We start from the raw sequence: 15034 nt of genomic DNA on the forward strand, positions 1-15034 counted from the left end.
GGAGACTGACAGTTTTACGCTAGAACCCTAATAATAATCTAGTGATGATCAGAAGCAAGAGTCTCTCCTGCCCAAAAATTATACTCTCTCTGCTGAAGTCCACCCAACAAAGCAATCCATGATATACATCCCTGTCTACAGAGTTTGTACAGAAGGACTGGCTTTACATGCTCCAGATTCCAGTCAGGTAGATTGACAATTTGACACTAGAACCCTAATGATAAGACAGAATCTTATTAATTATTAACCCTAATAATAAGACAGACTCTTATTACAATAGAACCCTAATAATAAGACAGAATCTTTTTTAACGATTAGTTTATGGCATGCAGGTCTCAACCAAAGAGAGGTGACCAATCTGTTGATTCCTTAGAAGAGGTGACATTTCAGCAGGAGTTGTAGGATAGTCAGCTACATAGTTTACATTCTCTCATTATAGTTCATGGTTGTAATATATCTAAGTTAGCATATCTTCTTTTACCTACTCCTTCCCCAAATTCATCTTATCCTTATTCCTTCCCACCTATGAACCCTGCTCATTCTGACTTACACTATGATTTCTTTCCTTTCCTGGATTCAAAGACAGAATTGGACATGAAGATGATTACTCTGGAAATTTGATAGCCTAAATTAACTTCATCTCCTGAAAAAGGTTTGCTTATTTAAGCTTGCACATGTCTCTATACCTCAGAGTAGGAAATTTGTCTTTTAATATAAATGGTTTATACAGTTCAGATTAAAATTCAAGACAACCTGATAGCCTCATATGATATGGCATCAGCTTGATAATTTCAAATCCAGGGAGGAAGAATAAATAAGAATTTCCCTGCTCTTAATGTCTGTGAAATAGACTTTCTTCTAAATCTGATGCTTAAATAATTGAACTTCAAATTATTTTTAGCTTTATAAAGCCACCATATTTTCTAATAACTGTGTAATCAGCATTCTGAGTATTTAACTAAATGCTGCATTTAATAAAGTCTACCAGACTCCGGCCACATTCCAAAGTTCTTTTCCATTGAAATTTGCTTGAGGATTCAAAGTACTGTTGCTGCTAAATTTGAAAATGTTATTTTGTGTGTGTGTGGTATAACCTAATATAAAGGAATATAGATTCAAAAATACAGAATATGTATCTACTAAATAGCTATAATTCAGGCAGCAATATCAGTGCCTGGATTTTCTTATCTTTAAAATGCAAGTACTTACATTTATACTAATTGTTATTTAGGGGGAAAATAACGAAAAAAATCAGAGTTCTTGGGATAGTGATAGAAAAGTGAGAGGACAGACATATTAGAGTGCTTGGAAAGTCAAAATGAAGATTCTGGTCTTTCTTGTCCATGAAAGAATAAATGTTCCATTTATCAAATAAATGTTTATACTGCTATCCTTATACAATTATAAACACAGTGATGCAATGCTATACTAAGACTTGCTTTTCAACAAACAGACATATTACATTTAAAGACAATTAACTGAATTTAACATGTATAGTTATGAGATTATACCTAAAGATCCAGAATAAAGAATATTATTTTTCTGTACCCATTAGTTGGTCTTTTAAGAATACATCTTCTGACAGAAGTATCTTTCCAAGCATCATAACAAATTATTCTACTATCCCACAGAACCAAGAAGAATGCTCTCCCCACCAAGAACTGAATCCTGTGTTGAGACTGATGACACTACCCACTTTTCCTAAGTGTATGAGAAAGGTTACTCTTCACACAATGAGGCTGTATGGGTAGAATTAGTGGCTTCTAAGCAAATCCAAACACTGAACGTAGAGAAAATGAAAAAGATACTGGCCTAGGGTTCTTACGGTGATTAGGTCTGGCATTAAAGAAAACAGGACGCTGATAGGATGATCAGTTTGCTCACATGTAGGAGAGAAAGAAGAGAAAGAGGTTTAAAATCTATCAGCACTCAAACATCAAAGATTGGAGTCACACTGTTTATTACATACAACTAGCGCTCGACTTACGACCTCGGTTGGTTCCGACAGACCGGTCGTAACACGATTTGGTAGTAAGTTGAGTAGGTTATATGTACAGTACTGTGAAATGATGTTATAAAAATCTTTAAGTCATATTGTATCATAATTTTCTTTCGTTATTGTTATATATCATAATTTTCTTTGTTCATTTTATGCCATTTGTATCATCTCTACACCATTTTGTTTCTTATTTTTACATTCGTCAGGTTTAAGTGAAACACTGCATTACCAGTACAACCGGTTTAATATTTGCAAAACACACAAAATTACAAAATACAGGTGCATACAAAAATACAAAATACGGATGTAAAAAATACCATAGGAAACATTTTCCCAATTGCAAAACATATCAAAATATATAAACATGTACAAAACACAAATTGCTGTACCGAGTCTGGGATAGCAGTTGAAATGGTACACGCGGAGATGGTAGTGCTGCCGGAAGCTGGTCCGCACTGTCGTCTGCTCAGCTGGGCAACGTTTGCGCTGCCAGACGCAGAGCAGTCGTGGCTAGCGATTGTGGTCATAATGTAAGTTGCGCAGGTCGTAAGTGGAGCAATACCTGTAAATATGAGCCAGTTAGAAAGTGAGGCAGGATCTGTAGAATAAGATGTCAGGAAGGGCCAGATCACGAAGATCCTTAGCGGGAATAGAAGAAAGCCTGGAATTACCTGTGACTAGAACAAGGAGATATAAAATCGTTTTCAGCACAGAAATAATATAATGTGATTTACGTGTTTAAAATGATGCCTTTGGCTACTTGGTAGAGAATGGGCTATATAGAGACAATGGTAAAATTAGAGAGTTCAGTTAGGACTGTAAGACTAAGCATGTAAGGGTAAACAGTGGCTTACACCAGACTGGTGATGTCAAAGGAAGAAAACAAGTGATACGTGTCTGGAGTCAGAACCTAAAGGACTGTGGTGAGAAACAAGAGAGAGAGTGGGACATGAAATAATCTTAAGTTTTTGATTGTAGCAACCAGATTTATGTTTGTACAATGTATAGAGATGAAGGTTTCAGAGAAATAGCTATTCTGCCAAAAAATCAAAACCTTCGTTCAAATACTTGTTGAATTAAAAAGTAAATTAAATATTTGTACAGAGTCTCTAAATGTCATTACTGACATTTATGCATATATACAGAGTAAAATTTGTATATTTAAAAATTAAAGAGATTTTAGGGATTTTAGTCATATATTTCTTCATAAAGTGTAACATAATTTATTGTCTCATAGTAATTCCCCCATTGTCTCATCTCTAAAAAATGAAAAGATTGGGATGAATGGCTTCTAGGGTCGCTTTCTATTCAAATTGTAGTCACTCTAATTCTGGGTGTGAGGAGAATGGTTGAGGTATGACATATAAAACACGTGTTGTAAAGTTAGAAGGGGGGCTTTGTGTTCAAGAATGATGGATGAATCTAAAATTCTTTCCTGAGCCTTGATTATTTCGGTCTTTGATGTTTCCGCATTGTCAGCTAAGAAGAAAACTCTGTTTTTTACAAACAGTTCTCTAATGATAACAAATGGTCAAATTCAACTGGGCAAATTTTCTTTTTTTAGAGTATTCTTTCTGGAGATTAATGACTTTTAATAGTCTCCAGATGCCCATCCAGTCTGCACAAGATACAACAACATGGAAGATCAGTTACAATGAACAAGAATGCCATCGTTTAAGTCATTTTTTTTTCCATTTAGGTTATCCATTTTTCAAAGACCATGACATTTTACATGATGTTTTAGCTGATTAGACTGCCCTGCTTAAAAGATACAGAAAGAATATTAGGAAAGAGACTTCAGAAGCCACATGGCTTGACCTTAAAGGGTGCTGATGACCTCGGAACCACCTTGAATCCTTTTTGTCCTCCAAGACTGCATGAATAATAAATAAAACAATATCACCAGAGGTCTACACAGGTGCTGTGTAAGCCAAAGAATGTGACAGCACAGCAGAGCTTGATTCTGAAAGCTAATAAATCAAGAAATAGTCTACGTAGTAAAACTGCAATAGTAGCATGGCTGGTTGATAGCCATGACAGCCACACTGAATTAAATGGGAAAAAAGGAAACAATTGTGCTCCTTTGCTTTATTCATTTTAAATCTAATAGAAGCAGAAACACAAGCGTTTACCATTCTTTTAGCAAAACAGACTTTTCAAAAGATGGATGTAGCCACCTGTGTTATACGCAAAACATACAGCATGTCAGCAAGCACTAGATTTCTCTCCTGGTTAAAGTTACATGATTTAGACCTTATTCCCTAAATTCGGCAGTTAAGGTAGGTGAATCATTCCTCTGCCAAAGCAGAGGAATAGAAGTTGTTTTATTCATGCATTCATTTAAAAACCCCATGATACCTCATTAACTAAAAGAGCCATAAACAACTGTAACCATTTTCAGACTATTATGTCAGTCTCCTTAGGGATTAAGTAAAAGTATTGCAAACCGATTCAATTCACGAGGATCACTAAATGGTAATCAGGTAAGGCCTGTGGTATAATGTAACAAACAATGCATTTATGTGTAATTGATATTTGCTTTGGTGCTTCTCTGTGTTCCATAATTCACTGAAAATCTGAAAGTTGTAACCGATACAGATTTCTGAGACTGAAAATATTCATAACAAGTTAAAAAGTGTAAATTAAAATAGCTGTACAAATTTAATTAGTCTTCAGTGGAAACTCTAAATAATTTCCTTTGTAGACTATAAGTAAGCAAAATATCACTTTAATACATGTATTTAAATAATTCTTATTAAATATGAATAACATAAATATGGTAACTTTTCTAACATCTTTTAAAACCCATTATAATTGTTTATTGTATTTTAAAAGTTGATAATACATCTAGATACAGTATAGTATTAAGACACAATCTCTGCAGCCAGAATTCCAGTTATGACTGTGTGACCCTTAGCCAGTTACTTAATCTCCCTGTGACTTATTACTTCACCTGAAACATGAAGGCTAATGAGGGCAGCTACCTCCTAGAATTGGTGGAAGAATGACATAAATGAATACCATTAAAATTCTTATGATAATGATTGGTACATTGTAAATAATGTTAAAATAACAGCTATATTTATTGTGTCCAATCAGAAGTTTTCAACTTCTATGTGCCATGGACTCCTTTGGAAGTCTACTGAAATATTTCCCATAATAATGTTTGGGAAAATAAATAAAGTAAATATGATTATGAAGTAGTTCAATTATATTGAACTACACTTTAATCCACACACTCCTAGGCCCATGAATAAAGAGTAAGACCCCCTGAGCTGTACACATTGTCAGAAAAGCTCTGTTACTCATCCCTTCTGTTGTTGTTGCTTTTTCTTGTAATCCACTCTGAATTCACACAGCATCGTTAGCCAACTGATTGTGTTTAGTGTGTAAATTATTGTTCAACTGGAAGGACATAGGAATTTTTACACTAATTCTATTCTGAAAATGTAGATTATGTTACACATATATGTATGTATTTCCAAATATTTTCCAACTTATGTACATCTACAAGATAAATGCACATTACATTAAATTCTTCAAAATAGACCATTTCTAAATCCAATTATGAAGAGCTCTTTATACTATTTAAATTTTATTACTATTTTAAAATAATCAGATCAGATGTTGAGTCGCAATGCCCAAAAACTCTGGAACCAAAACATTTAAACAAACAGGAACATTAAATATATTATATTTTTCACTGATATCACATAAATGAAAAGAGAATTGCTTATATAAGTACTGTGCAAATTGCATAAAGGTGTCTTAAATTTCTGCAATTGGATATAGCAAAGGACACTTACAAAGAAGCCAATAATAGGTCAGATACACGGTGGAAGAAGGTAGAATATGCAAACAGACGAGTTTTATGAATCTTTTAAAAAGAAAATGAAATAAATCTTACTGAACTTGCACTGCTGAGCACTGAAAAATTCAAGTTATATTTTTAGTACATTTCATCATAACACAGGTGCAAATTTAGTCAATACTTGGATTTAGCCTTTGTGTAATAATTATTTTTAAAAATTTCTAGCAGTGGAATTTGTTTAACATTACTAATTATAAAACCTATAAATAGGGCAAACATTTTTATTTTCCAAAAACTTGATTGAACAACAAATGAGAAACATGATTTGAACTGAGACTTTGTAATCTTTAACATGTTAGTCAAAAAGTTGTTAAAATAAGTTTCCAAATGATGATAGACAAATATTAAAATACCTGAAAAAGTAATTGTTAATCGTTTTAGCATTATTTTATTCATACCCCCAAAGTTATTGAAATTATCTTCAAAACAATAGGAAAACCTCTGATGATAGCATTTCATTGATTTGATTGATACGAAGTGTACTTAAGGAAATACTGAAGAACAACAAAATCACTGGTGTACAAAGTGTATACGTAATGGATACTAATGTTTGTTTGAGAGGCCTAAATGTTAAATGAAAATTTCATCCACTTGTCTCTTACGCTTTAATTTGAAACCAAATAATTTCTTATTCAAAAACAAAATGGGGCCAGGCGTGGTGGTTCATGCCTGTAATTCCAACACTTTGAGAGGCTGATGCAGGAGGATAGTTTGAGCCCAGGAGTTCCGGACCAACCCAGCAACACAGTGAGACCCTGTCTTTACACTTTTTTTTTTTAAAACTAACCAGGCATGGTGGTGTATACCTATAGTCCCAGCTACTCCAGAGACTTGTCAGGAGGATCTCTTTTCATTTTAGTGCCTCTTCTCCCTATTTGATTACCACTTAAAAAAAAAGAACGTTTATAGTTAAGATCCAAATGAGAAGTTTGTGAGTAAACAGTTTATAACTGTAACCAATTTATCCACCAATTCTATTTGATCCAATTCAACAAAATGCCATGGACTGTAATTTATGTAGCAAAGTTAATTTCAAACTGTCTCAAATTATGCAATGCAGAATGAACTGCAGACAGCAGAACATTTCAGAAAACAAGAAGACATTCAATCAAAATGTCTACTCTCATCTATAAAGTTGTACATCAAAATCTTAAGTGGCCCTGATGTGTCAGAGCTACATATTACACACACACACACACACACACACACACACACACAGAGAGAGAGAGAGAGAGAGAAAGAGAGAGAGAGAGAGAGAAATGCATAGTTTTGAAAAAAATTTACTGCCTCAGGAAGACTCAAGAATAAAGAATCTGTTATCTAATGAATAATAATCTCCCTTAGAAAAATGTCCATACACGCAAAAAGCTTAGTAAAATTGTTTGTAGACAAACACTTTTGCATTTAGCATCAGTTGCTTGTAGAAGAGTCTATGGACCTTTAAAGTAAGGTTTCGGCTTACTGTCAGCCTATTTAAAACAGAAGATGTGTGCTTGTCTGACTAAAACCATTTATATTTAAAGACATCAGCTCACAAAATGTTAAATGCTATGGTTGCTTTTTCAAACACAGCAAACACAAAAATATATAGTAAGCCAACTAGACATTAAAAATACAACAAAATACACACACACACACACACACAAATACAAGCACACACATGCGTGCCCACACAGATGCACAAACACGTTCTGGTTTTTTTTTTTTTTTTTTTTTTTTTTTGAGACGGAGTTTCGCTCCTGTTACCCAGGCTGGAGTGCAATGGCGCGACCTCAGCTCACTGCAACCTCCGCCTCCTGGGTTCAGGCAATTCTCCTGCCTCAGCCTCCTGAGTAGCTGGGATTACAGGCACGTGCCACCATGCCCAGCTAACTTTTTGTATTTTTAGTAGAGACGGGGTTTCACCTTGTTGACCAGGATGGTCTCGATCTCTCGACCTCGTGATCCACCCGCCTCGGCCTCCCAAAGTGCTGGGATTACAGGCTTGAGCCACCGCGCCCGGCAAACACGTTCTGTTTTAGTGTTAAATATGGAGATTGCAACTGTTCACATCACGTAAAAGCCTACACATAACTCTGCTTTATCTCTACTATTTCTAGGATATTTCCCCATACATGGGATAGAACCAATATATAGAGATTTTTCGATCCGGTATTTGGCCGTTTAATCCTGCATACCAAAGCAAGTCAGGCAGGGATCACTAAGTGGCCATGTCCATATTTTACCAGCCCAAACAAAAGTTGCTGTGAAAGTAGTCCTAGAATGGTCATTTGACAATATCTTCAGAAATACGTAGCAGGTATATTCTTTGTCTGTAGCTAATATTTGTGTTTTCTGGTCATCATTTTCAGTCCTCACTCCACAATAGCTGAACTCCTAAATCTTCATCTAATTTTATTGGGTTGAGCACAGACAGTGAAGGTAGACTACCAGGATCAGAAATCTATCTGGTTCTACCACCTACCAGCTATGTAACCTTGGGTAAGTTAATTAATTTATCTGTTTCTGTTTGTTCATCTCTAAAATAGTAATTATTAATAATACTCATAAGATTGGATTGTGATGAGAGTTAAATAGGCTAATAGATGCAAAGTACATAAAACAGTGTCTACACTTTCTCCCCAAGAAAGTGCTTTGTAAGTGTTGGATATTATAATTATTCATTTAGTTCCAAGCCAAAACACAGAGTAAATGAAGTCTACATAGCTTCAGTTCAGAATATACCAGAATTTCCATTGAGAAACACTGATTCTTCAAGATGAGACATGATAAAAGCATTGGAGAAACAAAATTCAATATACCTCTCTTACACAAACCCATCAGCTTATTAAAGGCTCTGAGAAGTTCATATCTATTTTAGCCCGTATTTCCCCAAACTTATTGGATTATATAACCAAATTTTGTCTATTTGCTTAAGGTTTGAATTTTAAAAACTATCAATATTTTGAAAATGATATTTCTCCAGCAGATGCAAAGAAAGGGAGCCAAAGTAGGATTAAAGCGAGACTAAATGGCAATAAGAATTTTTATCATGTTTGTGTGGCAACATCAGGGAGCAGCCTGAAAACAGAAAGGGGATTAAAGCTAACATTAACAGTAGAAAAGCTCTCTTCTATGAGAAAAACAACACCAGCAATGGAGTAAAAGGATATGCTTTGAAAGCAGCAAAGCACTATATTTTCGCAGGACAAAATAATCTGGTGATAAGGAGGAAATGAAGAGCTCTGCTTTTGATCTTATTTGAATCTCATTTACTCAACCCACTGTTGTCCCAGTTATCTACAAGCATCTAAGGCAAACACTCTCATTTCTCAATAATTTCAGTTACTTAAGGAAGTTCTTTCCTACAGTAATATTTTCATTGCTTTTTACGGTATTCGTATCTTCCTAGATGATCCCTTTGCTATCCTTGTCAGTTGGTTCTTGGATCTCCTCTCTTTCAATGATGTATTTTAATTTAATCTCGTTCTTTTATTTCCACAGTAGCATACACCTGATGTGAGTTCACCTTGTAGGCTATTCTCACCACTGCATCTCATATTCCCAGACAGTGGTGAGGCTTTGCTCCAGTGCTAATCTCCATCATAAATAGCTCCCACTAGCTTCTTCATTTGCTCCTTCATACGTAACTTGAACAACTTAAATATGAAGTTTAACTGTTTTTCTTTTGTTTGAGTGTGTTATCATATATGGAATACCCGCTCTTGTATTATTAAGTAACTACTACAAACATTAAGAACTATACGCATTCTCTTTACAGCCATTAGAACATAAAGAATAGCCGCTTCAGACAGTTTTTCAAAAAACAAACAAGATGAAATGCAATGATGCATAAAAGTGTTCAAGAAAGTATTTCAAGGATATTTTGAAGCCAATTTTAAAGCAAGCACTTAATGCAGAAGATTTGAAGTAAACAATAACCACTCAATTATGTAGATTTTTAAAAATAGTTAGGTATTGTCATTCTAAGATTCAATCTGTCTTCAACTGAGAACTAGAAATGGAAAGTGACTGAAACTCTAAGTCTGCTAGTAAGGCTGCTTTCACAATTCAAAGAGAACACGCGTAAATCAACAGTGTAGGATAGATTTCCACTCACACATTCATCATGTAACTTCCATTCTGACACAGCACACATAATTCAATCAAACACTAAAGACGAGCCTACCATAACCATGACACTGCCTGATTCATGATGACATTGTAGATAATGAAAAAAATTTTAGAAAGACTCCAGGAACCATCTATTTCCTATAGGAATATGAGTAGTAATAATAACTGCCCATTATGGAGTGCTTACTGCTTTAGGGTAGGACCTTCATGTACACAAGTTTTAAAGCTCAAAACAGGTTTCCAAATAGTCATTCTTACTCCATATTAGAGAAGCCAAAACTGAAATTCAGAAAGATTTAGTGTATGCCTCTAATCAATTAAGTAGTAGAACTTAAATTAGATGCTAGGTCTGTTTTAATTCAAAGTTCTTATCCTTTTTTTTTTTTTTTTTTTTTTTTTTGAGACGGAGTTTCGCTCTTGTTACCCAGGCTGGAGTGCAATGGCGCGATCTCCGCTCACCGCAACCTCCGCCTCCTGGGTTCAGGCAGTTCTCCTGCCTCAGCCTCCCGAGTAGCTGGGATTACAGGCACGTGCCACCATGCCCAGCTAATTTTTTTGGATTTTTTAGTAGAGACGGGATTTCACCATGTTGACCAGGTTGGTCTCGATCTCTTGACCTCGTGATCCACCCGCCTCGGCCTCCCAAAGTGCTGGGATTATAGGCGTGAGCCACCGCACTCGGCCCAAGATCCTTATTCTTTAAATGATCTCAAACCTCTTCTCATAGTTGTGCTTGATAAACTCCTGAATAATAGTCATCAAATAAAATTTAAATCTAAAGCAAAGAAGCTCTTAGTGACAATTATTAATCTAAACTGACATGTGTACAACTCATAATAAAAATTACAAAGGGGAATAGATGTGAAAGCATCTATATCATAGACACTACGGGAATAAGAGAATTGGGAAATTCTAATGAATTAAATTTGCATTGTTAGTTGTTATTAACAAGTGACCAAATGCAAGCATTCAGAGAAAAAGTTAGATGAAAATTTGTATTTATTTCATTCCAATTGCTTATTATATCTTACCATTACAATAATATTCCCAAATTGGCTAAGCTTAAGCATAGCATAAGAAAATAAAAGACAAAGGAAGGCAAATTTCATACATTTTTGTGCAGTATGTGGAAAACATTTTTGTTCCTTCCTTATATTGACCTTTTTTGTATTCATATTCAAGTTAAAACATAAAACTGATTATACTGAACCTTCTTAAATGTCAAGAGAGAATACAACCATGCCTCGGAGCACAAACCTAAAATGAAATATATTGTAATAAGCTGTATAGTAAGGATGAATACAAAGACTTTTTTGGAGCCCTAAGGAAGGAGTAATGGATTCTGCCGAGATGGAGGAGTGGGAGATGGTAACATAAAGATCTCAGAGAGAAGATGTAATTGAAGCTATGCCTTGAAGGATAGGTGAATTCCACTGGGGTGAAAGAAGGAAATAAAATTTTAGGCAGTGAGAATAACAAAAACAAAGGCCCAGAGGAACAGGAAAGCATGGCACACTCATGACAGTGTTAAAATTCTTGGGGTCAAGAATACAGTGTTCCTGAAGGTGAAGTGGGAAGAAAGTTACAAGAGAGAAGTCAGTAGGAGTGATTTAAGCTTTGTACATTTTTATTAAATGTTTGGGCTTTATTATGTAAATAAGAGAAAAATCAATAAAGCTTTTTATAAAAAAATAAATTCAAACCTATAATTTCCAAAATTGCTTTTATTGCATAATTAAGGGTGAATTTGATGAAAAAAACTATAGGTACATCTTATTTTATTGTATTTCACTTGATTATGCTTTGCAGCTATTACAGTTTCTTACAAAACGAAGGTCTGTGGCAACCTTATGTTGAGCAACTCAAGCAAGGTGCCGTTTTCTTTTAACAGCATATGTCCATTTTATAGCTGTGTGTCACATCATGTTTGCAGCTCTCACAATATGGCAAACTTTATTATTATCATAGTATCTGCTGTGCTGATCTGTGATCAGTGATCTTTGATATTACTATTGTAATTTGGGGGAGGTGTCATATATCACACCCACATAAAACAACAAACTTAAAGGGTAAATATTGTGCACTCTGACTTTTCTACAAACTGGCCATTCTCCCATCTCTCTTTTTTCTCAGGCCTCCCTGTACTCTGAGACACAACAATGCTAAAATTAGTCCAGTGAATATCTCTGCAATGGCCTCTAAGTGTTCCAGTAAAAGAAAGGGTTGCACTTCTCTGACTTGAAAAGCTAGGAATAATTAAGCTTAACGAAGAAGGTATGTTGGAAGCTGAGAGAGCTGGAAAATTACACCTGTTGCAGCAGACAGCCGAGTTCTGAATGAAAAGGACAAGTTTTGAAAAAAAATTAAAAGTGCTACTCCAGTGAACATATGAATGATAAGAGTATGAAAAGTTTTATTATTGACGTGGAGAAAGCTTTAATGGTGTGAATAGAAGATCATACCAGCCACGCCATGCCCTTAAGTCAAAGCTGAGTTAGAGTAAGTTCTTAACTCTCTTCAATTTTATGAAGGCTGAGAGAGGTGAGAAAGCTACAGAAGAAAATCTGAAGCTAGCAGATGTTAGCTCATGAGGTTAAGGAAAGAAGATATACCCGTAACATAAAAGCACGAGGGAAAATAGCAAGCGCTGATGTAGAAGCTGCAGCAAGTTATCTACAAGATTTAACTAAGTTTATTCATGAAGGTGGTGACATTAAAGGACCGACTTTTTAAAATGTGGATGAAACAGCTTTATATTGGAGAAGATGCCATCTGGGACTTTCATAACTAGGGAGGAATCGTCAATGCCTGGCTTCAAATCTTGAAAGGACAAACTAACTGTATTATGGCAGGTTAATGCAGCTTGTGGGTTTAAGTTGAAGCCAATGCTCATTTGCCATTTCAAAAACCTTGGAGCCCTTAAGAATTCCGCCAGGCCGGGCGTGGTGGCTCACACCTGTAATCCCAGCACTTTGGGAGGCCGAGGCGGGTGGATCACGAGGTCAAGAGATCCAGAGCATCCTGGTCAACATGGTGAAACCCCGTCTCTACTGAAAATACAAAAAAATTAGCTGGGCTTGGTGGTGCGTGCCTGTAATCCCAGCTACTCGGGAGGCTGAGGCAGGAAAATTGCCTGAACCCAGGAGGCGGAGGAGCCACGATCGCGCCATTGCACTCCAGCCTGGGTAACAAGAGTGAAACTCCATCTCAAAAAAGAAAAAAAGAGAAAAAAAAAGAATTCTGCCAAATCTACTCTGCTTGTGTTTTATAAACGGAACAAAGCCTGGATGAAAGAACACTTGTTTACGGCATGGTTTACTGAATATTTTAAGTACAGTGTTGAGACATACTGCTCAGAAGCAAGTATTTCTTTCAAAATATTATTTATTGACAGTACCACAGGTCACCCAGAAACTCTGACGGAGGTGTACAGGGAAAGGAATGTTTTTCCATTACTGATAATACAGCATCCATTCTGTAGCTCAAGAAGTCATTTTGGCTTTCAAGTCTTAATATTTAAGAAACACATTTTGCGTAAGACTATAGCTGCCATAGACAGTGATTTTTCTGCTGGATCTGGGCAAAGTAAGTTAAAAAAGTAAAAATGTTACCATTTTAGATGTTACTAAAACGTTCATAATTCATGGAGCAGGTCAAACTAACAATATTTGGAAAAAAGTTAAATCTAATCTTCATAGATGACTTTGAGGGGTTCAAGACTTCAATGGCAGAAGGAAATGCAGGTGTGGTGAAAATAGCAGAACTAGAATTAGAAGTGGAGCCTAAAGATGCAACTGAACTGCTGTGATCTCATGAAAAAATGAACAAATGAGGAGTTGCTTCATATGGATAAGCAAATAAAGTGGCTTCTTGAGGTGGAATGTACTCACGGCAAAGATGCTGTGAACCTTGTTGAAATGACAACAAAAATCTGGAATATTTTATAAGCTTAGTTATTAAAGCAGCAACAGGGTTTAAGAGGATTTACTTCAATTTGAAAGCAGTTTTATGGATAAATTCCTATCACACATCACACACTACGAAGAAACCTCTAATGAAAGGAAGAGTCAACCAGTAAGGAAAACATCACTGGTGTCTTATATTAAGAAGTTGCCACAGCCATTATCACCACCATGATCAGTCAGCAGTCATCCACATCAAGGCAACCTCCAGTAGCAAAAAGATTACAACGCACAAAAAGCTCATATAATTATTCACATGCTTTAGTAATAGAGCATTTTTAATTAAAGTTTGTTTTGTTAGACATAATGCTATTACACTCTTAATAGACTACAGTATAGTGCAAGCAAAACTTTTATAAACACTGGAAAACACAAAAATTTGGGAGATTCTCTTGATTTTGGGATTTGCTGTATTGCAGTGTTCTGGAAGCGAACCAGCAATACCTCTGAGGTATGCCTGAGTTACAATAGTTAGTGAAGAAAGACAACGACAGTTTGGATTCAGAATAGGAAGCAACATCAGCTCAGTGATATTTCTGAAGTAGAGCCTGAGAAGATATAAAGACTGTTTGCTTATAGAGGGTGAGAAAATTTAATAGTGGTTCTTTTGTGGTTTCTAGCCTGGGTAACTGAATGGACGATGCAAACATTGAATGACCAGGAAACATAAGGAAACTGTAAACATGTTTATTTTCAAGAGCTGAGCTTGATTTGTATGACAGTACACTGAGGTACTGGCTAGAAGCTCTCTGTCTACAACATGGTAATCAGTATTTGCAACCTGACTTCAGCACAATTACCTGTATGACTCTGAGTGAGTAACACAAAACACGACCTCTTATTTTTTTGTAATTTGCGATATGGAAAGAATAAGATAATCTATAAAATTAGGTCTGGAAAGAATGTGATGAAATAATGCAAATAAATTTCCCAGATCCATGAAAGCATCTAAAAAATGATACTCATTATTATTCTCATCAGGGGAAAGAGGATGAGTTAAATAATAAAAGCAGGTAACACTGGCCAGAAAACAAAGCGTAGAGAAAGAAAACAGAGCAAGTGAGGTCTGTGTGTATATGTGTGTGTTGG

This window comes from Saimiri boliviensis, chromosome 3 (genome assembly GCF_048565385.1).
Source record: "Saimiri boliviensis isolate mSaiBol1 chromosome 3, mSaiBol1.pri, whole genome shotgun sequence".
In the NCBI taxonomy this organism is placed as follows: Eukaryota; Metazoa; Chordata; class Mammalia; order Primates; family Cebidae; genus Saimiri; species Saimiri boliviensis.